The sequence below is a fragment of the Hirundo rustica genome, chromosome 11 (assembly GCF_015227805.2).
Source record: "Hirundo rustica isolate bHirRus1 chromosome 11, bHirRus1.pri.v3, whole genome shotgun sequence".
Lineage (NCBI taxonomy): Eukaryota > Metazoa > Chordata > Aves > Passeriformes > Hirundinidae > Hirundo > Hirundo rustica.
The window spans coordinates 14616158-14638797 of record NC_053460.1 but is presented as its reverse complement, the minus strand read 5'-3'; the positions used below and the strand labels follow the sequence as shown (position 1 = coordinate 14638797).

The following is a 22640-nucleotide window of genomic DNA, read 5'->3' as shown; positions in this document are numbered from 1 at the left end:
TTCTTATGGTAGGCTCATGGTGGCTGCTGAGGGACACTGGATGGAGGTAGAAAGGCAGTGCGAGAAACAGCTCAGGGTGCTCGTGTAATTTCTCTCTGTTTTTATTGGCAGCACCCCCTGGAGAGGTGCAGTGCCTCCCCAGACTGCCCCAGTCCACATATTCACAAAGCAGCCATCAAGAGCCACAAATTCAGGCCATCCCAAGAAGAACTACTTAAACTGTAAAGCAAAATAAATTAAAATCCAAAGTAACGCAACACTCATCACAAGCACCTTTTTAAAAAGAATTTAAGAGTTTTGATGCAAAGGGTAGCTGTCAGACAATATTTTACTCCTACGATTTTATTACGGTTAACCTTCCATGGATCTGACTTTATATATTCCTCATATATGAGATTTCTATAGGTGCCAGCAGCAATAAAGATATTTAAGGCTTGCAGGCATATCCCCAGATTCACCTCAGCTGTAGCAATCTCACAGCATTAACAGATCAGAGATCAACTCAAAGCAGACCTAAACGATGAAGACAGCTTAAACCAACTTACAACAGATATTTACACACAGGTGGAAGGTCTGACCCCAAACCCTTGAAAGTGAATTGCAGGGTGCTCATGATTTCCATGGACTTTGAACCAGCCATTGAGAAATAGGCTAGAATTTTTTGTATTTTGTGACAGAGGATTGTAGCAGTATCTTGTCTATACCTTGCAGATATACATAAAAATAGAGTATAATCTTAAAATCAAGTTAGAGCCACACCATTGATTTGGTTTAGGTCTTGTAAAAATTCAAGTTGCACAAAAATTGAAGACCAATAAAAATGTTTCCATGGTTCTTTTTTTAATCCCATTGAAAACAATTTTTCGTTGTAAACATTTTTGCTAGCCAAGCACTGCAGCATTGTGCAACTGCAAGACAGCCAAAGAGAAACTGATGAAAAGCTGACTAGATTGATTTCATTTTTCCAACCGGAGTGAAATACGTAAAAGGAAATAACAAAATGGTGAAGTTATTTTTACATATAAAAAATGTCCACATTTAATAAACTCACATGGAAACTGCACAGCCAATGGCAATGCTTTTAAAATAGATCTACAGATCCCTTCAGTTCTGCATGGAAACAAAGGCACGAGTGGGTTTCTGCAGCACCTTTCCCCTTCCTCAGGGAGCACAGAAACACCCTCTCTGCTGAAGTCAGACCTGAGCCTGCCCATTCCCTCTCCCCCCGTGACCTCCCAGCTTCTGTGTAGAAGTGTGGCAGGGGGTTACTACTGGAACTCGGAGCTATATTTATTCCCTTGGCTCCCATCCATCACTGTTGCAGAGCAGCCAGGAGGGGAACCAACCAATACAGCATAGATTCTGCCAGAGTTGTGCTGCCAGACAAGTTAAGAATGAAAGACAGAGGAAGCAGAAGCTATCAAAATTAGTATTTCTATCTCTAAGAAAAGGAGGATTTCCTCCCTTTGTGGATTCCCCTTTCACAGATTAAGACATTTCTTCTCTGCTTTTTAAGAGATCCTGACAGAGAAATCTGCTAGTTTCATAGATCTTCTACACCTCAGAGAAGGTTCTCCCTGCGAGAAGGAACAAGTGCAGTACCCCTTGCATCTCTCAGGCACTTGCTGGCATTTGCACAGCATTTCTTTCCTCCTCCCAGTACTCCCAGAGAGCCATCCACAGCAAACTCTCTGCTACACAAGGTCCAAGGCAGTAACAAGGAGAAAGGGTTAACATTTCACCCATTACACCTCCTAGAGCTGCTCAGGGGCATATAAGAATATTGTGTTCAAACACATAATCCACCAAACAAAAATAATGGCAACGAAACTCCATTTCGAGATGAAAAATTTTGGATTACAAAAATGCACTCCACCACCAACTGACTTTTACAATAGCTGAATTGTGAACTATGCAAGAAAGAATTTTTTCACTATCACAAATACTTTGAAGATTTCAGAATTTCCTTTTGCTCCCCTCTGGGACTAACCTGATACCTTTTGCAGTTTTTCAAAACAAAAAGCTGGCAAGACAGAGGTAAGGATGTGAGACTGCTCTCCCCATGTCGTACTCCAGAGTGCAGGCTACAAGCCTCTGCAACTGGAACCAGTTGGATTCAGTCTCTCACATCACACTGAAGTGCCCAAGCCAAGAGTCGGTTCTCTTCTGACCCACTGAATAATTACATGATTATTTAAATTGGAATAGCCTGAAGCAGGAACTTAAAAAGAAGCGCCAAAGTGTGTTTTTAAAGCACTCACCTGGGATGTGAGAAACTTGATTTGAAAAAGCTGATTCAAATCAGATAGAGAGGAACGATCTGAATCCAGCTCTCCAGTGACCCAGGTGCATTCCATAATCACCAGTTCATAATGAAGTGCAGAGATGCAACTCTCTCATTTTGAGCAGAAATTCAATTGTGGACCTGAGAAATCCTTCAAAGATGCAGCATGTTGATGCAAACTAATGAACTGGTATTTTTCAACTGCAATAAGAAAATGGCAGCTAGTTCTGGCCAGAAACTATATTCCTATATTTGGAAAGCCCTTAGCATGCCAAAGATACAACCAAGCAAACAAAAGATTGAAATTCTAATCCAGAAGTTGTTGTGGGTTTCCTATTGCTCATTTATCTCATAGCATGTCCATTTATGCAGGCACAGGCATATAGCTTTGTGTATCCAAGCAAAAAAAAAAAAAAAAAAAAAAAAAAAAAGAAAGATGCTTGAACGTTTGATCTTTAAAACAGTAAAGAATATTTCAAACTAGCCAAGCTATTTTAAGAGGCATTTTATGGTAAAATCCAAAGGAGGGAGAAGTTGGAGCAGTGGAGGTTTTTTAGTCTGTATTATGGTGCTAATAATGATACTGGGTTAACTTCTACTGGTTATTTTATTAGCCCTAGGAGGAATGATACTCCTATGGCAAAATCTCTATGAATCAATGAAAAGCAGTTACATTAAAAGGTAATAAATAGTCATTTTATTGCACAATTCAGTTTTGGGTTGCCTATAATCTTTGCTTTTTTTTTTTTTTTTAAACTCAAAAAGTTGGATTCCTTTCTGTTAAGTGAAATGATGAAAGGAGAAAAAGTTTAATCAGGAATCAGTGGAGTTGCACATTGTACTTACAGTGAAATTAAAAATCGTATGAGTTTCACCAGGTAAGGAAGTTTTATCCACTGACTCAGTCATACCCAGACTGAAGTAACAAAAGCAGAATTGGATGCTAGAAATCACATCAAAATCAATAAAATTTTGCTAAACTTTATGTGCTTTCCTGGGAGAAGAGAGATTCATAATTTTCCTCAAAATGCAGGATATATTCCAACAAAATGAAGGTAAAAGTTACTTGAAGCAGCAATTTCAAAACTAGTGCTGCTTTCCAATATTGAGTCAACTCCCAACATTCAATAACCTCAGAAGTCCCAGTGTAGACTGGAACCCATAACAACGTTCATGCAAACCTTGGAGAAAAAAAGTATTTAAAAAAAAAAATATATATATATATATATTAAAAAAAAAATTTAAAAAAGAGGGAGAGAGCATGTATATGTGAGTGGTTTTTTCCAAAATATGATATCATATCATATTTCAATACCATTGAACTAGGACACACACCTATCAAAAATCCTTAGCCACTAGAGTAGAAGGCAATTTCTACTTCTGTTAATTAAAAACAAATGCCAGAGAAGAAAAGGTTTCTCCCTAATTCACTTGATCAACACTTCACTGTCACATCATTCCCTTGAGTAAAACTGTTAGCAAAACTAAAATGTTGCACTATCTTATGTTTTAAGATTTCTGAGGACCCCTGAAGAAACAAGATCTAGGGAACAAGTGTTAGGAAACACACATGCAAATTAAATGTAGCTTATCCATATGGAACTATCCTTGCTTTCTTCACCCAAGCTCTCATATGCTCTTTCTCAAGAAACAAACCTAGGCTTCCCTCGAACTCATTTATCCTTCCCCTGCTGATAATTTATTCCATATGTCCTTTGCATGAAGTTATTCTGCCCTAATTTCCTATTTACCCATGTTTCTCTAAATTTTAGATTACAGAGACCTATCTAAATCTATCTGTATCTACTACTGGTATTCCAATAATGGGATTGATGGTAACAATGTCTGCAAAATAAGTGAAGGACAGCTTATGAGAGTGAAATAAACAGCATTAATACTGCATGCTCTCATTTAGAAAAATAAATTTAATGCCAGGATGGCAACCTAACACAGGGTTACCAGGGCTAATTCCCAGATCAGCAGGGGCCAGGACTATGGAGGAAGCACAACACATAGCCCTGTTTGACCGAGTAGACTGTGGCGCTTTATAGCAACCCTTTTTTAGCTTTGACAAGCTCAACAGGGCTCCCATCCTCCTCGCAAAGAACCACAGTGACTGCAGCAGAATATCCCAAAGGCACTAAAAAAAAAAAAAAAAAAAAAAAGAAAAAAAAAAAAAGTAATGTAAAGAAACAATAACGAAATTCACGTAAAGGCTGAAACACGCTTAGCATAATGGGAAGAATCAGGATAGCGAGGTACCTGCAGCACACATTGCACCACAGCACCCTGACCCTCCTAAGGCTGACGCCAAGGAACACTCCCCAAGACATGCCAGGCTGTCCCAAGGCAGAGTGGCAGCCACAGGCCCGTAGTGGTCCCTGTCACAATCCTCCCCTGCACCCCTCTTGGGAGTGAAAACCAGCTCATACTCTCCTTTTGCTTTGCCTTTCTGTCTTCTCCTCCTAACAAAACTGAGACAGGACCAAATTTTTCCAAGCATCCTTTCCCTGGCACTGTGGTACCCGGCTGGAATAAACCCTGCTTAATCTTCACCAGTTTCTACCCTCCTGGCAAGCACTTTCTCTGTCTGGGAGCCCGAGATTCCTACAGCTGGACAGTTCAACACTAATGCACGAAAAACGAGCTCCTGGTTTGAAGATCTGTTGCTTGCCCCACGCCATGGGAATGAAGCCATCATCATTATTTTCAGGCACTGCTACCTGCAGATCTGCCTGTTAATGTCCCACCATGATCAGCAGCGCTGCTTTTTTCATAACATGGCAAATACTTGTAAGGAATTACCTAATTCTGCTTTTGGTTATGTGAGTCTGCTCCTATACTGCAATGCACAATGGAGGAAAGATCAGATATTGAGGCTCGTGTGGCTATTTTAGTTCTGTTTTCCTTGTCTGTGTTTAAAAGACAGTCAGATTATAACAAAATTGTTTGTCTTTAATATAGTTCAACTTGACCCAATGAACCCATCTCTTTAGAAAACAATCTCACATGGAGTATTTAGATTAAGACCTGTAAAAAACAGTGACTTCAAAATACTTTCAAGGACCCATCTTACAATTTTTTAAAAACACAGACAGCTAGGCTAATTATAATTACTCCTCTATAATTCTTTTGCCTTTTTGATGCATCTGGTTATCTAGTAAGATGCACCTGAAAATTAGAGCAAATTTAAATTTAAGGGAAAGGTGCCAAGTTCAGAATACTGGGAGAATTCTACTTCTGGGAGCATATTTATTGACAGCTTTGGTGCAGTTGGGTAGAGGCAACCCAAATCCTCCCTTGCTACCCTATTCCCCTACCTGTTTCCTGATCTGGATCTCTGCTGTCCCTGAAAAGATGCTTCAAATCTCTCCCTCAGTGCTTGGCTTTGTTGCTTAACCTGCCAATATGAGTGAAAATGTCATAGCAGTTACTGTGATCCACTCCGATTTCGACAGACGCTCCTCGGTTATTTGACGTTAAACATCTATCGGATCATTGCAATTCTCTCTTGTTTCTAGCCAAGGGCAGATGCTGATCACTGCCTTCGTCCGAGAAAGTTCATACTCCCTATTCGGCCACACAACTGGAAGCTGGAACCACACAGCTGTACAATAACCCTGAGATCAGCCAGTTAAGCATCAGAATTATTTTACTTTTTACATATTTTCTTTCAGTAGCTCATCCTTTTTTTCATCTTCCACAAATATCTGCGTCTGGAGTTTCTTCACGAGAGAAATTTGGATTTCCATCTACAGTTGCCAGAAATAAGTTTTTTCATGTTTCTATAAAAGAAAGAGTATGTATTCCATTTTTTTCATCTGTGTTGTCTTTCCCTGAATCCAAATTGCTTGCAACTCAGAGAAATGCAAGGTATGAAAGAGAAGAAAGAAAAATAGTTTTTCAAGATCATACTGTTTTTAGTATTTTGAAGAGCCGATATACTTCTCTTCAGGTGTCTGAGAGAAATGCAGAGATTAAAATGTAGATTTGCTTACAATCTTTTTAAAGTACACTAATCAGAAGATTAAAAGTCTTTAATTGTCCACACTCAAACTAGAAAAATAAATCTATCTATGGCTTTGGTTTCCATTTTCATAAAATTCATATAAATCATGTCTTTTTTTTCTTTTCTTTTTTTTTTTTTTTCCCAGTGAAAGCACTCTAAAAACACCTGTGCAATTCAAAGTCAACTTTAAGCAAAAATCAACATTTGGAAAAATTACTTCTTACTGATTTCCCTACACTTGATGAAACTTGTGCTTCTCAGGGAATAAGCACAGCCCATTTTAATGGACTAGTGGATTTTTCTACATCTGTTCTACTGCGTATCTCTTTGGTCACCTAAGGCTCCATGGTGAGTAAACAACCTAATGTGTCAGCTTTCTGTACTGAAGATCACAATTTCTGATCTCAGCACTGTCTTCATTGCTGCAAGCAAAACAGTGGTACTGATGTTGCAACTTACAGGCTACTCTCTTCTGATAATGAATGGGTTGGGTTATTGGCCTCTGGCGTGGACAAAAATATGACAATCAGCCTCTTCATTATATAAAAGCCTACAGTGAAGACAGTGCCAGACAACTTGCTGAGTATTAGAGCTTAAATATGTTCAGAAGTCAAAAAGCCCATAGAACAATTCTTTTTTCTTCTTTTCCATTAATAAAGACATAGTCAATTTATCAGAAGACTTTTAATACAGTGTTTCCATCGCAGCAACTCATATATTCAGGAAATCATTTGCAAAACACAGCTTTAGCCTGCAAATACTTCACGTTCATTCCCTGCAAAAGTAGCAGAGAAGCTGACCTTTCTTACATCTGTAGTTGTTAATTGTCATCATCGTAACAACACATGAAAACAAAGTTTAAGTCACCGGCACTTTAAAAACCCCATCATATTAAATCTCATTTACCTGCAGGGATAGAAATTCAGAGTCAGGAGCAAAATCTGAAGACAGAGCAGACATGAGAAAGTGCACCCAGTCGCAGGGTTTAGCAACTGTACCGAGACTCTCTTCTAGTGCACGTTCTGAAACAGCAATCGAATCTCTCAGCACTTGGTACCAAACTGGAAACATTTTTCTTCTACAACATTCTGAAAACTTTAAACAACTCATTTATGATTATTTTCTTATGAAGATTAAAAGCATGTCCACTAGATGATTAATTGAAAATAAAATTAAAAAAAAAAAAAAAAGGATAACAGAAAGGGTAAACCAGACCAGACTAGGACAAACAACTCAAGCTATTTACAAATATTTTTATAATGACTAGAAATCATAGAGCCCTCTTTAACTGTCTAACTTTAAAAAAATAACAAAACAAAACACAACACACACACACACACAAAAAAAAAAAAAAAAAAAAAAAAAAAAAAAAAAAAGGCATCATCTGTTGACTGAACACAGGGCCTGATTTTCAAAGCTGCTGAGCACCCACAACTCCATCTGAAGTCAGTGGAAGTGATAAATGCCCAGCAGCCCTGCAAATCAGGCCCAAACTGTCCAGGGGTCTGCTAGCAGCCTAACAGAAGTGGTGTTTAGAGTAGGGGGTTTGTTGCAGAATTGAGGAGGTTCAAAGTAATCTGTCAAAGAAGTGCTGCTACATTCATGAGTCGTAAAGCTAGCTGGCTCCCAGCTATGGGAAAAAAGTTAATTCATAGGGCTCATAGGGCTTGCATTTGTCAAGGAGCAGGACGTCAATGCTATCATTATCAGGCAAATCAGCCAGGCGTTTAATGGTAGAATCAGGAGACATTTGCTCTCCACTATCAGAATGACATCATAACTAAAGCAGCCTTCGGCGAGGGGGGAGAGCCGGGGCAAGGCTTGGGCTGCACGCAGACTTTGCACTTCTGCCCGGCTCGCCCCACCGATGGCTGCTCCCCTTCCCCACGAGGCAACTTCCAGCTCTCAGTTGCCTTCCCTCCACAACTTTCCCTCGCAGCATCTGAAACACCAGCATCTGATTTTACAGAACACTTCTCAACCTGCCCGACCCAAAACTGCAATATTGCAAGCCAGCCACTCGGTAAGGAGGGGAGATGGGGTTTACACAGAAGCTACAAATTCACTCTAAAAATCGCTGGTATTTTTAATTACTTCAGTCATCTTCATCCTCCATCGAATGGGGGGTTACACTATAAAGCTAGTTGCCTCTCTGATTTAAGAAGTAACAGCTTAGATAACTTAAGTCGAATTTTAAGCATACACAAACAAATACACAAACAATCTTTGAATATTCTGACATATTTAGTGATTCAATGACCAGAAATATAACAGCAATACACATTTCCCTTCCACAGTAGCCATAATTATACAAATCAAACAGCACAAATTACAAACTGTTAATCTATTTTCTTTTAAAATATCACTACAGGTACACAGGCATGGTACAAAAGCCTCACCTTGTATAACAACTGTGAGGGAAGAAAGTTATGAAAGCAGACAGAAAACCTAAAATCCCTGAGGCTACAAAAAAATCCCGCTATTGAGAAATAACCCAAGAGACCACATAGGGAATGTACAGCTTTCAGAAGCACTTCTCATCTTATTTGCACTTAACCTATTGATGTACTTATGCAGGTCACTTACTTTTCGGATATGTTTGAACCCTTTATAATCATGCAGATCGCCGCGGTTTTCACTTGGGCTTTTGTTTTTTTGGTTTTGTTTGGGTTTTTGCAAACAAGTTTCATTTAAAAGAGATCCAATTATGCAAATCTGCTCCCGGATAGGTAGTGAATATTCAATATGATGGTGATACTGTAATAGTTCAATGCAACGCACTGTACTGGACAGATTTATGAGGCAACGTCACTACTACGCTCTGGTCCTCGCAGAAGCATCTTGAAGTTAATTAAAGCTGCAATGTCCACTTTTCCAGCCACCCTCCTCATTCAGGTTTACTATTTCAACATCAAACCACCGAGGGGGCCTCCCCCCTCTCTCCGTACATTTAAGCAGCCTTCCACAGTCAATGAACAATGAACAAAGATTTGAGCGATTGGGGGGGGGGGGGGGGGGGAAGAGGAAAAAAAATCTCCACAGGAATAATCAAATCCGGTTTAAACAAGTAAAAATATAGTTTCTAATATTAAACTAGAAAAGAAAACATTCTTCTCCAAGCGAACGTGCAGAGGCGCTTAGCCAACCCCTTCAGAAAGGGTCTAAAAGCAGCCAGTCCTTTTTATTTCGAGCAGTGAATGAGCCCAAACAAGGCTTCTAAACTTAATTATGACACTTAAAATAGTCTTTTTCCACAGAAGCGGGCGGCTCGCCGCCGCTATCTGTATCAGCCGGGCACATCAGCTCAGCAAACACGGCCCCTGTTGGATTTATTTTAAACTGCACGGGGGGGCGGGGGGCGGCGAGGGAATGCACAGCCCCGCAGAGCGCTCCCGCCGCGGGCGGCCGGGCAGCCGCGCCCCGCGCCCGCCCCTGCCCCGCGCCCGCGGAGCGCCGCGCCCCGCGCCGCGCCCCGCACCGCACCGCGCACCGCCGCTCCCCGGCCCGGCCGCCGCTCAAGTGCGAACCGAGGGCTCTGACAAATCACGTCCCCGCCTCGACACTGTTTCAGCCGCGGCCACATCCGCCGCACGCACCCCGAAACAATGCCCGCCGCGCAAGCAGGCGGCGGCCGGAGCCCTCCCCGCCGCTCCCGCCGCCCCGGGCGCCGGCACCCGCGGCCGGACCGTGCCCCCGGCCCCGCCGTCGCGCCGGGGCACGCCGGCAACTAACTTTTCGGATGGAGCCCATGCGAGCCGCCCCGCGGGAGCCGCGGACCCTCCGATAAACAGCATAAATCTTCGCGACCTTTTATTTTGCGTTGAAGTTCACAGGCGGCAGCGCTCCCCCGGCCCCTCTCTCTCTCTCACACACACACACACATACACACATATATATTAATTATTTGCAAAACTGCAACAGATGGGCGCATTAAAATCTGGATTCTTTCCTACACAGCCTCAAAGAATCTCTCCTTCCTCTCCCCCTCCCGCTAATCCCGCCGCCGGCCCGGTGCCCCCCCGCCTCCCGGCCGCGCAGCCCCGCGCCGGAGAGCGAGGCCGCTGCCCCGCGCAGGCAGCGGCACCCCCGCGGCCCTCCGCGCACTGCGCGCCGCCGGCAAGGTGATGCTCCCCCCCCCTCCCCGCCGGGGATTGCCATTTAAGTTTCCTCCTTAACCTGTTACTTTCTCCGGGCGCTGACAAAAGCCCCGGCGGCGGGCTGGCAGGTGCCTCCCCGCTCCCCGCGGCGCCGCCGGGCGCGCTCCGCTCCCCCCGAAAGGGCTGAGACCTGGCCTGACATTTAGTGCCTACTTGAATGTCACAACGCTCCTCGCAGCATTATGCACGGCTCCTATTCATAAGAGGTCGATTAGAGCACAAAATGGCAGGTCTCTTAGGCACTTGAATCTCACAAGTTTGACACATGGTATGCATCAGCTAACTTTGATTAAAAAAAAAAAAAAATAAAAAAAAAAAACGGGAAAACGCGGCGGGGGGGGGGGGAGAGTTTACAAATTACACCACGATTAGCCGGGATCCTAACGGGGGAAGGAAGGAAGAAAGGGGGGGCCGCGTTTAAAGTCACTTCGGCAAAGTTTGCTCCGCAGCAACCCTTTAAAACAAAAAGTTTCTGGGCAAGTTAAGGGCAGGGTCGGTGCGGGCTGGGGCCGGCGGCGGGCGGCTCCCGGGCAGCGCCGCGGCCGCCGCCGGCACTCGCCTCCCCTCGCCTCGCCCGCCCGCTCCTTTTTTGTAAAGTAACGGTTTTAAAAGAAACGAGAGAGAAAGAGGAAAAACGTAGGGTTTTCTTCAGGCTAAGTTCTATAGCGCCATTCAATGGCTTCTCCGCTCCTTTCATTATTTTCTGCTTTTCCCCTGACAGCCCTGCTTGCAAACGTCACTGCTATGGATATTTAATTATACTGTATTTTTTTAATCACGGTGGAAAACGCAGGCCCCGTTGCGATGCTTAAAAAGAAATAAAAAACAAAAACATACTCCGGACTGACTTTGGAGCCTCTTTGATGGCTCACGGGAGCCTCCCGGATCCTCAAAAACCCCCTTTTTACCTTTGTCTTTCTTACCTTAAAATTTAAAGCAAAGCGTAGAAGAAACTCCCGCACGTAAACGGAGCGTTGTAAAAGATTGTGTTCAATGAATAATGAAGCATGTCCACATGATTGACTTGATCATTTTCTTGTGCGGAGGGGGAAAAGTGCGGCGCGGGGCTGCCGCGGCCGCCCGCTCCGGGTAGCCCTCCCAACTGCTTCCAGCACATCCCGAGCAAAGAGCGCTTTATTTTAATCTGTCTCTTTTCAGAATAACCCCCTTCATTGATACTGATCACCCAACATCACAAGACATCCCCATCTCTCAGCGTGGACTCCCCCTATCTGGTAGGTGAAATGCATTGTACCATTAAAAAAGCACTCCATTGTCGTCTTGGCATAATTCACAGCAACTAGATAGGTCTTGCGGCATTTAGCTTTGATGAGCCAAAAGCTGAACCCTTGATATAATAATCTACAAAGAATGGTCTGTGATCGTCCATTTTTTCTCCCTGTCTAGCAACTAAGAAACCATTTAACACGGCGCAGCTTGGTCGTGACCTTGAGCGCGTGTAAACACCCCGAGGAGCCCGCGCCGCTCCGCAGCCCCCCGGCCAGCGCCGCTGCCCGCGCCCCGCGCAGCCCCCGCGCAGCCCCCGCGCCCGCGCAGCCCCCGCGCCCGCGCCCCGCCGCCCGCGCCCGCGCCCCGCAAACCCCGCCGAGCCCCCGGGGGCAGCGCCGGGCTCCACAAAGCGCCCTTCTTACCTGCTCCCGAAACTATGCAAAGTCTGTTTCTCCTAAAAAAAAAAAAAAAAAAAAAAACCAAAAAAAAAAAAACACCACCAAAAAAAACTCCCGGGGAAAACCTTGGCGGACAGGGGGACCGGAGCATCAGTCACCGCTCCGGCGTTTAAGAGAAGTAATCAGCGATAAAGTGACGTTGATCTGCACTGTAACCTTGTGGCGTATTTAATGTAAATAAGCCAGTTATGTTGCCAATCGCATGCATACAAACACATAAAGGTCCTCAGCGTTGCATTTTGATTCTTTCCATTAGAGCCGACTTTATTTACATACACTATTTAGGGGATCATGATAATTCTAAAACAATACTAGTGCCAAATGATTATGAAAATATGATTTTAATTAATCACGTAGTAGGCAAGGAAATTAGCATACGGTAATTAAACTTAGAGAAAAACGTCATGGAGGTTCTCTGCCTTATGGGTTCGGAATAATCATTAAACGATGGGTTTTCAGGACTTAATTATCAAACAAATAACTTTTTTAAAGCAACTTTACACGGTTTATCCGCAGGGCAACGATTTAGTAAATAATATATAACCAAGCAAACAAGGTGCAAATGTGACTGGTGAAATAGGTTGTGTTTCTACAAAGCAGGGGGGGGGGGAGAAGCTGAATAATGCAATTATGGATTCTGTGTCCCATAGTTGACAAAAGCATGGTGCCTCAATAGACTCTTTGTTATGGGATTATATAATGATTGTGGTGTAATTATGGGAAAAAAGATTTAGTAATAATAAAAAGTATCAAAATACACCAATGAGCAGCTTGTTTTAAAGAAAAGGCTTGCATGTGACATTAGGGGCATGTTAATAACAAAAAGCCAGGATCCGAAAGGGTTGACAAATAAAAAAGACTGTGATGCGCATGATTAAGAAGCGATGGAGACAGATTGATTATTCAAAATGCCGAGCCACAGGGACACTTAAAACATTGATTCAGGTAAGACTAGTTTCATCTTGACTGAAATGAGTTCCCTGAAGATGACTGGCATACATTTTAAATCAGTTTACTACATAAAAAGCATAACATCACAAGCTGAAACCTTCTAGTTAAAATAGGAGTCCATGAGAAAAAAAAAAAAAGTTTATGTTTGTGGCAATTCCCAGAGGGACTATGGAATTGCAGAGGAAGGGGTATAGATTAATTAGCTCTTCCTAAACACTGGACTTAAATGTGCCCATCTTTTATAATCCCTAGCCTCTGTTTCTGTAGTCTCTGGTCCAGTCCCACTTCTGCAGCTTATGGGGGCGATATTAATAAACCCTAAAGGTTACAATGGGACTTTTTTTCCCCCTAAAATTACAGTGAATTAACTTTCTATAATAACTGAAAAATTAGCAACATTTTTCCAATTGGTATTTGAAGTGAAGTTCATAAATAGTTGTTCAGAGCTATTCAACGTAAAAAAAAAAAAAAAAAAAAAAAAAAAAAAAAAAAAAAAAAAAAAAAAAAGATTCCCATGCCTATACGAAAAAGTTTAGGAATTCACTCTGCATTTTCCAATTTGATGTGTCTGAAATTCTCTTTGAACAAATTCCAAAATACAAGTTTTTTCTATAGAAATTAGCATAGCAATCACATCAATAATATCACTATCTCTATGGGAATGATAACTGGAGCAGTGGGGGTGTTCTTTATTTCAATTCTTCGTGGATCAACTGATTATATTCTGTCTTCTTTTGAACTTGTTATTGTAAGTCAAGTGATTCTTTATAAGTGACAGCCCTGACAAAGAGACGAGGATGGGAAAGCAGGTCGAAAGGAAGTCGCCATATGGACTTTAAAAAAGGCACTTTTTAAACAAGATAATGGGGAAATGGATGTTGCCTTTTAACCCTGTCAAGGCTGAACATTATTAGCAGTCTCATAAAAGAATGAGCTATACCTTTTTTAAAAAATATCAGATTTCACCTTAGGATTTCCGTGACCTAGGGCTACATAAAACAAACCACAGAGGTGGGGATGGCATTTCAGAGGCGGGGGCCAAATCAAGTACCTGGCATCAGCAACAGACAGGAGGTTTCAGAGCACTGCACAAAGAGTTACAGAAGAATGAGAACTCAGGAAAACCCCATGGTTCTTTTTCCTGAGACAAAGATAAGAATATTGACTAGAGATAGGTGAAACAGCAACTGACAGCAGAGGAGCTTGAGACATCTAACTGGGATTTCCTGTTCCTCTAGAGTAAGTGCATGATGCTCATTTAGAAACAACAATTTGAGTGAAAACAAACATGAACTTGAGGGCTTTGACTCTGATCTTTGCAGAAATTCAAATATTTCTCCTCTTTCTGTTCTGGAGGGAAAAACAATTTTCCTCCAGAAACTTTCAAGTGGACAAAGATTAAGAACCATCTCCCAGGAAGTTGAGATTAGGTACTAAACCCTCACTAAGATGAGGGTAGAGGAGTGGTCCAACATCTGTGAATCACCAATCAAATTTATGTTTTGTTGTTGCTGTTGGTTTTGGTTTCTTTGTAGTCAGTTGGATGGTCCAGATGATTCTACAATTCAGCTCTACAGGAAGAAAATGTCAAACTCTTCTCCAAATCTGGATGAGCAGGACTATGGCTTGCAGGCAGAGGTGCTGTCAGTGGAGGATTCTGTTAACAAGACTGACCAAAACTGTCTTCCCTAGCCCCTCATAGACATGATTATTTGGGCTGGGATGGCCCAAAGTGGACCACAAATAGATAATGTAGATCCATGAGCTCAGTGCATCCTAAAGACAAGAGACCTCCTCAATTTATTGACACAGTGACAGGCTCCAGTAACTAAGCAATGACTAGTGGTTAGCTGGGATTCAGAAAATCTCAGATTCAAGCTCAGGGAGAGTTTGCTCTAACATCTCTGAGAATTCAGCGTATTCTCAAGCACTATCAGCACTTCTCTAGTTCCCCCCAGTATTCCTTCCTATTTCTCCCCATTTTTCAGTGTTTTCCTTTCTCCTTTTATTGCATCCAGGGAAAGGTCTTTTCTCTTCCAAGCCTTTGTGTGCTCTCAACTGTCCTTAGGCTACTTCTCCAACTTCTTTGGTTGGTTGTATTCCTTTCTGTCCCTCTTCAGGAATACTCTGCCTCTTCAAAACAAGATAAAAACTCTGTATACAGAGGACAGAGGGAAAGATCAGAGGAGATGTACGTTGTGTGCCTTACTGTGCAAGGCTCTTGCACTGCCTCACAGCATAGTGGGCAACTTCTCAGGGAGAAAAAGCCATCAGCTACATACTTGTCAAAGTTTAAAAAGCAGGAAGAGAGAAATGAAAGCTTAGTTCCTCAGCCAGGCAACATTGCCTTTCACCATGATTTCTACCTTTGTGGAACAACAGCCTTCTGGAAGATCTCATTTCAGACAGATGCAAATAATGGGAGAACATCCCAAATCTCCTCAAGTTTGATGAGTCCAACAAAAGTCCAGGTGGGAGGAGTATTTTATGAGGCTTTACACAGGGAAGTAGCAAAAGACAGCTAGTCATACAGTAATGCACACAATGGGTGGGGGAAAAATATTAGTTTCATATATTTAAATATTAATAAGTTGTTTGCTTTATAAGGAAGGACCATGGAATAATCCTGCCTTTGTTCTCAAAAAGTGTGATCAGCATTTTCTTCCTAAAGAGAGGTGATAAGCAACTGGGCATTCTTTCAACAAAGGCTGAAGAAGCCCATTGAAAGCTTAATGCCTTTAGGAGGGGGTCTCTTCTCCAAGGAAGAGCTGAACATGAGGTCTTTAATATTGATAAGGAAAGGCACATAAAAGAAATCATCCAATAGCAGGGACTTTAAATAAGGGATTTCAGAAAACTTGCACTAAATGTTTCAGCAAACTCTGAAACAGGTGGTGCGATCTACATGGCAGTCTGAGCCAGTGAAAACACAAGTCAGCCAGCAAGAAAGTTGCTGAAGCATGGTTCAAGAAGATATAAATAAAACAAGGAAAAAAGGGAAAAGCCTTTCAAAATTCCTGTTACAAACACGGGGGTTTCCTGGGCAGAACCCCAGCAAACTGATGAGGTGGATGGAGGTTTTCCCAGTGGCACAGATTCTAAGAAAGCTTCTCGGTAAAGAGACCCTGAGGTCCCAGCTTTCGAAAGGGAGTAGAGGCAGAACCTGTTTGCGAAAACAAGCCGTCTATTTCCCAGGGGCCATAACCAAAATAAATATCTCTTTATAGATTTGATCAACCAAGATTGTACTCACCATCATCACAGGGTCAAGATAATCAGAAGCTGTAAAAAGTTGGGCATTTCTAATAGAGAAGTCCACATCCTCAGTACAGTAGTCAACTATCATTGAGCCTGACTTCTCAGACAACGCACAGGTCAGCTAAAAGTGGATACTAAGGTCAGGAGCCTATGTTGGCCACTTTTTGTGAAAAAAATCATTGCAAAAGTTCATCAAATCACAGCCATCAGGAAAGGATCCAAATGAGACTACAAAATGGATATCAGGAAGAAATGCAATAGAAGCAGCATCTAAATCCAGGTCACTGTGGAGGTGCATCTCCCTCTCACACCACTCACTCTTTTCCTTTGCAAAATAAAAGCAAAGCCACTGTGAAGGGAAAAATCCTTCAAGGTATTATGGACTGACAGACTGATATATGGCTTTAGAGCTTTCTGTGGACAAAAGTGGTCACATTTGTGTATTTTTTTAGAACATAAGGAGCTGAGTAAAGTGGTAATAAAGAATTTTTTTTTCCCCCTTAAGTGAAAGATACTTTTTACATTAAAGAGTGAACAGTGTTCTCAATAGATCCACCTAGTGGAATCGAGCAAATTCTGCTTCCAGAATAAAGGCACAGCATTTATAAACCCATGCAGGACATACTTCTGTGCCCATCTCCCATTCAGCACAACAGGGGCTCCCATACCCTCCGAGAGAGCAAGAGTAAAAGCTGCAGTAAGTCTCAGTACAAGCACAATGTAGAAGATCAGGAGACAGCTGTTGCTACAGGATTTAAACTTTAACATTTAAATTTATGTGGAATTGGTATAGCAGGTCTCCTTCTCCAACTGTAATCACCGGGAATTATGGTTGATCAAGAGGAGAAAGTGCTGGGAAAAATATCCAAAAGAATAGCTGAACTTCAACTTAAAGTGCATTACCACTGACTTAGCTCTTGTAGCAAATTCACATTGAGCCTGTTCTCAGTCTGTCAGAGCTCTTCAGGAGCTATTTAAAAGAGATGGTGAGATCTTATCTCTGAGGTAAGACTCCAGAATAATTTTTTGGGTAAGCATTTCTTCTAACTCAACTATTCTAACCAATATCCCACTTTTCAACAGTTTCCTTAAACTTTTCCCATTTCTTTCCACCCTGGTCCAAAAAATCACAACAAACCCTAGATGTCTAATGATTATAGCTTTGTGCTCAACCCAGCACTTGGCCACTCTCCCTTATTGATGAACACCAGTGTTCCCAACATGTTGCTTTGACTGATCCTGCTGTTCCATCCCAGTTCTGCCTTTCTTCTGCTGGTTGCAGTCCCCTGTGCTACCTGTGCCTCCATCCTGGCTCACAGATCCCCTTCCATAACCTCCTCCATTGTCAGACACCGCCTTGTTTAAGCTGTTGAGCTGTCAGAAAAATTGCATTTTTATTTAAAGGAAAGAGCTGCATTTTAAGGATGTGCTGAAAATGTTGGTGTCTTACCTTTTAAGCTGTGGTTTCCCACTTTAAGCCCTGCATCACAGTAATTAGGGCCATGGTAGCTTTTGCCTTCACCATCTTGCCTGTGTAAGATGTGCAAGGTGCATCATTTACCTGGCAGGGAGCCCTGTGCTGCCAGGTGGGGAGCACCACCTGAGCTGTGGGGGACACAGCGAAGGTGTCCCTGAACTGCATTGCCTCACGTACAGCCACTCATTTCTGTGCCAGCGTCGGCACAGAGATGCCTTGTCTCCATTGGGTTGGTGGCTGAGGCTGAAGAAAGGCTGGGGTGTTTTGGGAGGATCTGAAGAGCCCCCTGGCAGGCCACAAGCCATTTCACGCACGAGTGAAGGCGTCTCCCCTCGGGGCTCCGGCGCACGGGCCGTGCTGCGTGAGGGGGACTCAGGGATGGGTGTCCCCGTCACCCGCGGCCGGGCCGTGGCCTGCCAGCGCCAGGGCTGTCCTTGGCAGTGCTGCCTTGTGGTCATGGCAGCCAGAAAACACTGCCAGGGTGGGAGAGGGCCGGGAGCCCCAGGGCAGGGCCGAGCAGAGCTCGCCCACAGCTGGCCTGGGACGCCCTGGTGGCACAGCCAGCGCGGCCCTCGCCTCCTGCTCGCACCCACGCCCAGGGACGCCATCCCGGGGGGCACAGAACAGGCTCTCTTTCAAACTAATAATAATAATAGCAGAGCTCCTATGAACTGGCAAGGCTGTTTACGTCTGAAGAGATGTGACTTATGCCCCGTGGTTTGCTTCCCCTCACCACAAACACCAGCTCTTCAGCTGAAGCTGCAGCAGCCCACGGGCTCCTCTCCATCGTCCCCGTGTCTGCGGTGCCAGCACGGCCCTGCCCGGGCACACGGAGCTGCAGAGGGGCCCACAGAGGGCATGGGGTGCTGGGTGGGCAGTGGAGAGCAGCTGGGGCTGCAGGCAGTGCTCGTGAGGGTCTCTGCACAGTCCAGGAGAGCACGGTGTGGTACGCACACCCAGAGAAAAGCCAGAATGGAAATTCAGCGTTGTTGCTTTGCTCCCAAGAGTTGTTTTTACCAATTCCAAATAATAAATTGTGGCTCAATTTTTATTTTTTTTTTTCTTTTCCTCTAAATAGCTTTCATGAAAATGACACTCCTCTCTTTTTGTTTGTTCTATCCTCAAGCTCTACCACTGCACCTGCCCCTTGCAAGGGTCACCCTGGGTGTCCAGGTACAGACACAGGACCAAAAAGTTCTATTTAAACTGATGCCCACGAACATGCAAAATAATTTCCTGGAGGAGAAAATGATATCCCTAGTTTTGTCATTAGGGAGGCTCCACCGTACTGTGCCATAGATTCTTTTTCAGGGTTGCTTTCTGAGTGCTAATAAAACAAAGAGGACTATCTCACATCCTCACAGGAGACTGGACACTTGAAAGTGATTTAGGCAACATCCCTGGAGAATTGCAGAGACTCTGGGAGCGGGACAAAGGACAGAGCTGGCTATGATATGTATGTGAAAAATGTACATCAATACAGAGTGACACCACTGCAGAACAGAACATCTGAAAACTGATGAAGTGGAGAGCTCTCTGTGTAATGCAAAGCACCTGAATGATGTGTGTACACACAAAGATTTGTTCAGCTCTGCTCATATCTAGCCCTCTTGGACAGTTGGATTTGATTTGCCATTTTCCTGCCAAAATATTGTTACTGTACCTCAGCACCTGGCTTTTCTTCAAAGAAACTGCACATGACTCTCCTGTCCTCACCTAGACCAGTCCAGAATATGAGTTCAGGAGAGGTTACAGGGACCTTCTTTAATAAAAAACACGTTTCTAATAATTTAAAGACTCAAAAATAAAGACTTGTATCTTTAAAAATTTCCTGTTTTCATAATACTGTTCATATACATAGCCGCTCACCCACCTTGAAGTGAAGACTGCAACAATAATCGTGGGATTAAAATGAGAGGGTCCCACAAGAAGCCAACTAACGCTGTCTGCACAGCCAGCAGAGGGAGGCAAACAGTATAATTGGGTTTGATTACATTATTTTAAACAGAATTTTAAGGAATTCTTAACCAAATGGGAAACTGGTTTCCTAAAAAGTAATACAATGAATAGTTAAGATGAGCATTTCCACCAAAGTTTTCCAACAGTAAAGGTGATGTCAAAGAACACCAACACTTTGACCTTTATAATTTCCTTTCTGTTAAGCTCAAGGGGCTTAAAGGCTTTGGGTATTTCTTTTCAATTTTCTCCCTTAACCCAAAAGGGTTTTTTTTTCCAGATACTATTTAATTTTACATAAGAAACTCAAGTCTTTTTTCCTTTTGTGGAAAGCATCTTTGCATAATTAGAGGCATTTGAAGGAAAACCATCTCTGAAACAAATGGGAAGTAACACCAAAAATATAGGAATTGTCTGAGATGGTTGAAAACTTACTCTGCCTAAGCAGCTGAGAAAGGGCCATTCTCTCCAGTGAGTGTTCAATGCTCCTTCTAACAACATATATTTACCCCATGGAGCGAAAAAAAGGATGAAGGGGATGGAAATTTCCAACTTAAAAATTTAAGGATGAAAGAAAAATTGGACAGTGAAAAGGATAGGAGGAAAGACAGGTATCCTTGTGCCCTGCAAATTAGAAATATGAAACACCAGCAAACAAGGCTTGAAATTTTCAAATATGTTAGGAATTATATGGAAACACCGGAGAATTCAAAAACCTACCCACTTTCCAGGAACATTGCAAATTAAGGGCTCTTTTTCCTTATCATTCCATTTCATCCTTATGTTGGATTTACACATCAACTGATGCCTTTGGAGAGCATCATTTTAACATACAAGTTAGACCCTGGAAGAGCCCTCAAGGATCACAAGGCATGAGCATGTATGGCCGTGTTGTTTGACACCTCTGTAGCCAGGACTTGTCTCTCTGGAGCCCCACAGATGTGCCAACAGCTGCAGAGGTGGCTGAGGAGCCGGAGCTGCCCGCCTGTGGAGCCGTGCCAAGGGAGCCTTGCCCGTGGCACTAACAAGGGAGGAACAGCTGAGATGGGGTAAATCTCAATTCACAAAGGAAGGCAGCCACTGAGAGCCACCCATAGAGGTATTCTGCATGGGCATTCTGCACCCACACTGCCAAACTGCATTTGTAAAAACTCTGTGCATTTTTGTTGGGTTTTGTGGGTTTTTTTGTTTTTTTGTTTTTTTTCTGTTTCCACAGTAGTTTAAGCTAGAAGCAAATCCCCAAAAGCAGAATGATACACCAAGCAAAATCAGTGAAGCTCAAAGACTGTGCAAATTGCACAGAGGTGTGAATAGGACTTGTTATGTCTTTTTAGGCATCAAAATATGCCTAACAATGTGTTTCCAACCAAGCTCCCAGGAATTTTAAAATGGGCTTCACCCTTTTACCTCCTCTATGCCCTGTGCTTGGACTACCCAATATATGAGCAGCAATATAGGTTTGAGGAATTTCTTTGTGCAAACAGGCTCATGTTACTGCGGCAGTCAGGGTTTTGCAACCATAGCACTATTAATTTCCAGAATATGGCCCACTGGGCAAAATTCAAGTTACACCAGTGAAAATCTTGAATAAACCCTTGGAAGTTAAAACTAATCACCACTTTAGAAATCCAAAGGTGATGAGCTTATCTGGTTAATAATAAGCTTTTTAAGAAAAAGTTATCAATCTGTATTTAACCAATAGACAGGAACTGGTTCAAAAAGAGTCTTTCCAATCCATCAGGTAATGAATGCCTATTAAAAAACTATAAATAAGCATTCACCCGAGAGCTTGGAATGGCACTTTGAGAGCCTTTCTGGTCACTCAGGTAAATAATGAGTTTTATATAACCTTTCAGCAAAGATTTTTTTGCAAATGAAGAGATGAGACGCAGAGAAGCTTCTGATTAATGTTAAAGTTGGGGTACAAGCCAATGCACAACTGGAAATTCAAAGATAAGTTGGCAGTGTTGTTCCCTCACTCTGTTTCCCCTAAGGGCTAAATGTTAAAGACTCCGTTGTCTTTACTTTGAATTGCTTATGATGGCTTCAGCGTAGGATTTTATTTATACATGGCATTTCTACTGATGAGTATTTTGTGCTTTATCTGTTCACCCAGCAGCCACAAAATCCAATAAGAACTGTAGGAAAGGGCAGAATGAAAGCCCCTAACTAATGTGTCACCAGTAAAATCACCAGTCACCAGTAAAAATGCCTACAGTGGTCTCTCACAGTCACAGTCGTCCTCAAATCTAAAAGCACTGTGCTTGTTCAGATCTAAGGATAAGGGAAGCTAAAGTCCAGAACTCCCTGAACTTTCTGGAATCTCCTCCCATCAATATTTACTATTCTCCAATAAAATCACTCCTATAAAATATTTTGAGCTTTCTTGATGACTAAGAAAAAATATACCCATGAAGAGATCCATTAATTATCTTAAAATCAAATAACCTGGCAACCAAGATATATGGCAAAATTAAATATAAGCCCTTTCCTGGATAGCTCTGCAGCCTTTCCTACAGGATTGCTCGTCAGCTGTCCTCAACACCTAACACCCTAGGAGAAGAAGAGAAAAACGGGTTTCACACCCTGAGGGTTAACAAACTTCATTTATTATATACTTGGAGAATGAAAACTGTACTGCAGGCTCAGGGATGAAAAAGGGAAACTTCTCCCAGCCACAGCCATGAGACAGATATTTGAAAAACCTAAAATGGAAAGCAAGAAGGGGGAAAAAAAAGTGCTTATATTCAATTGAGATCTTTCCTGATCCTTGTGTTTCTGAAGAAATATATCCTTCCAATTGTTCCATTTTGTGTTAAAACATATTTTTTGCATTTATTAATAATTCAAACATGTTGTT

General features: G+C 42.6%; 1 protein-coding gene across 8 annotated transcripts in view; it reads right to left on the bottom strand.

Annotated features, from left to right (window-relative positions):
* Positions 1-11458, bottom strand: part of ZNF536 (zinc finger protein 536) — a 342702-nt gene extending 331244 nt beyond the window's left edge. For 5 of the 8 annotated variants that reach the window (XR_005702620.2, XM_040075270.2, XM_040075263.2 and 2 more), the window contains exon 1: positions 1991-2175. The gene's annotated coding sequence lies outside the window, so the exon portion shown is untranslated. Of the gene's footprint in view, positions 1-1990; positions 2176-11373 lie in introns of those variants that run through there. The other 3 variants (XM_040075264.2, XM_058422062.1, XM_040075265.2) reach the window with 2 other exon arrangements.
* Positions 11459-22640: the final 11182 nt, after the last annotated feature.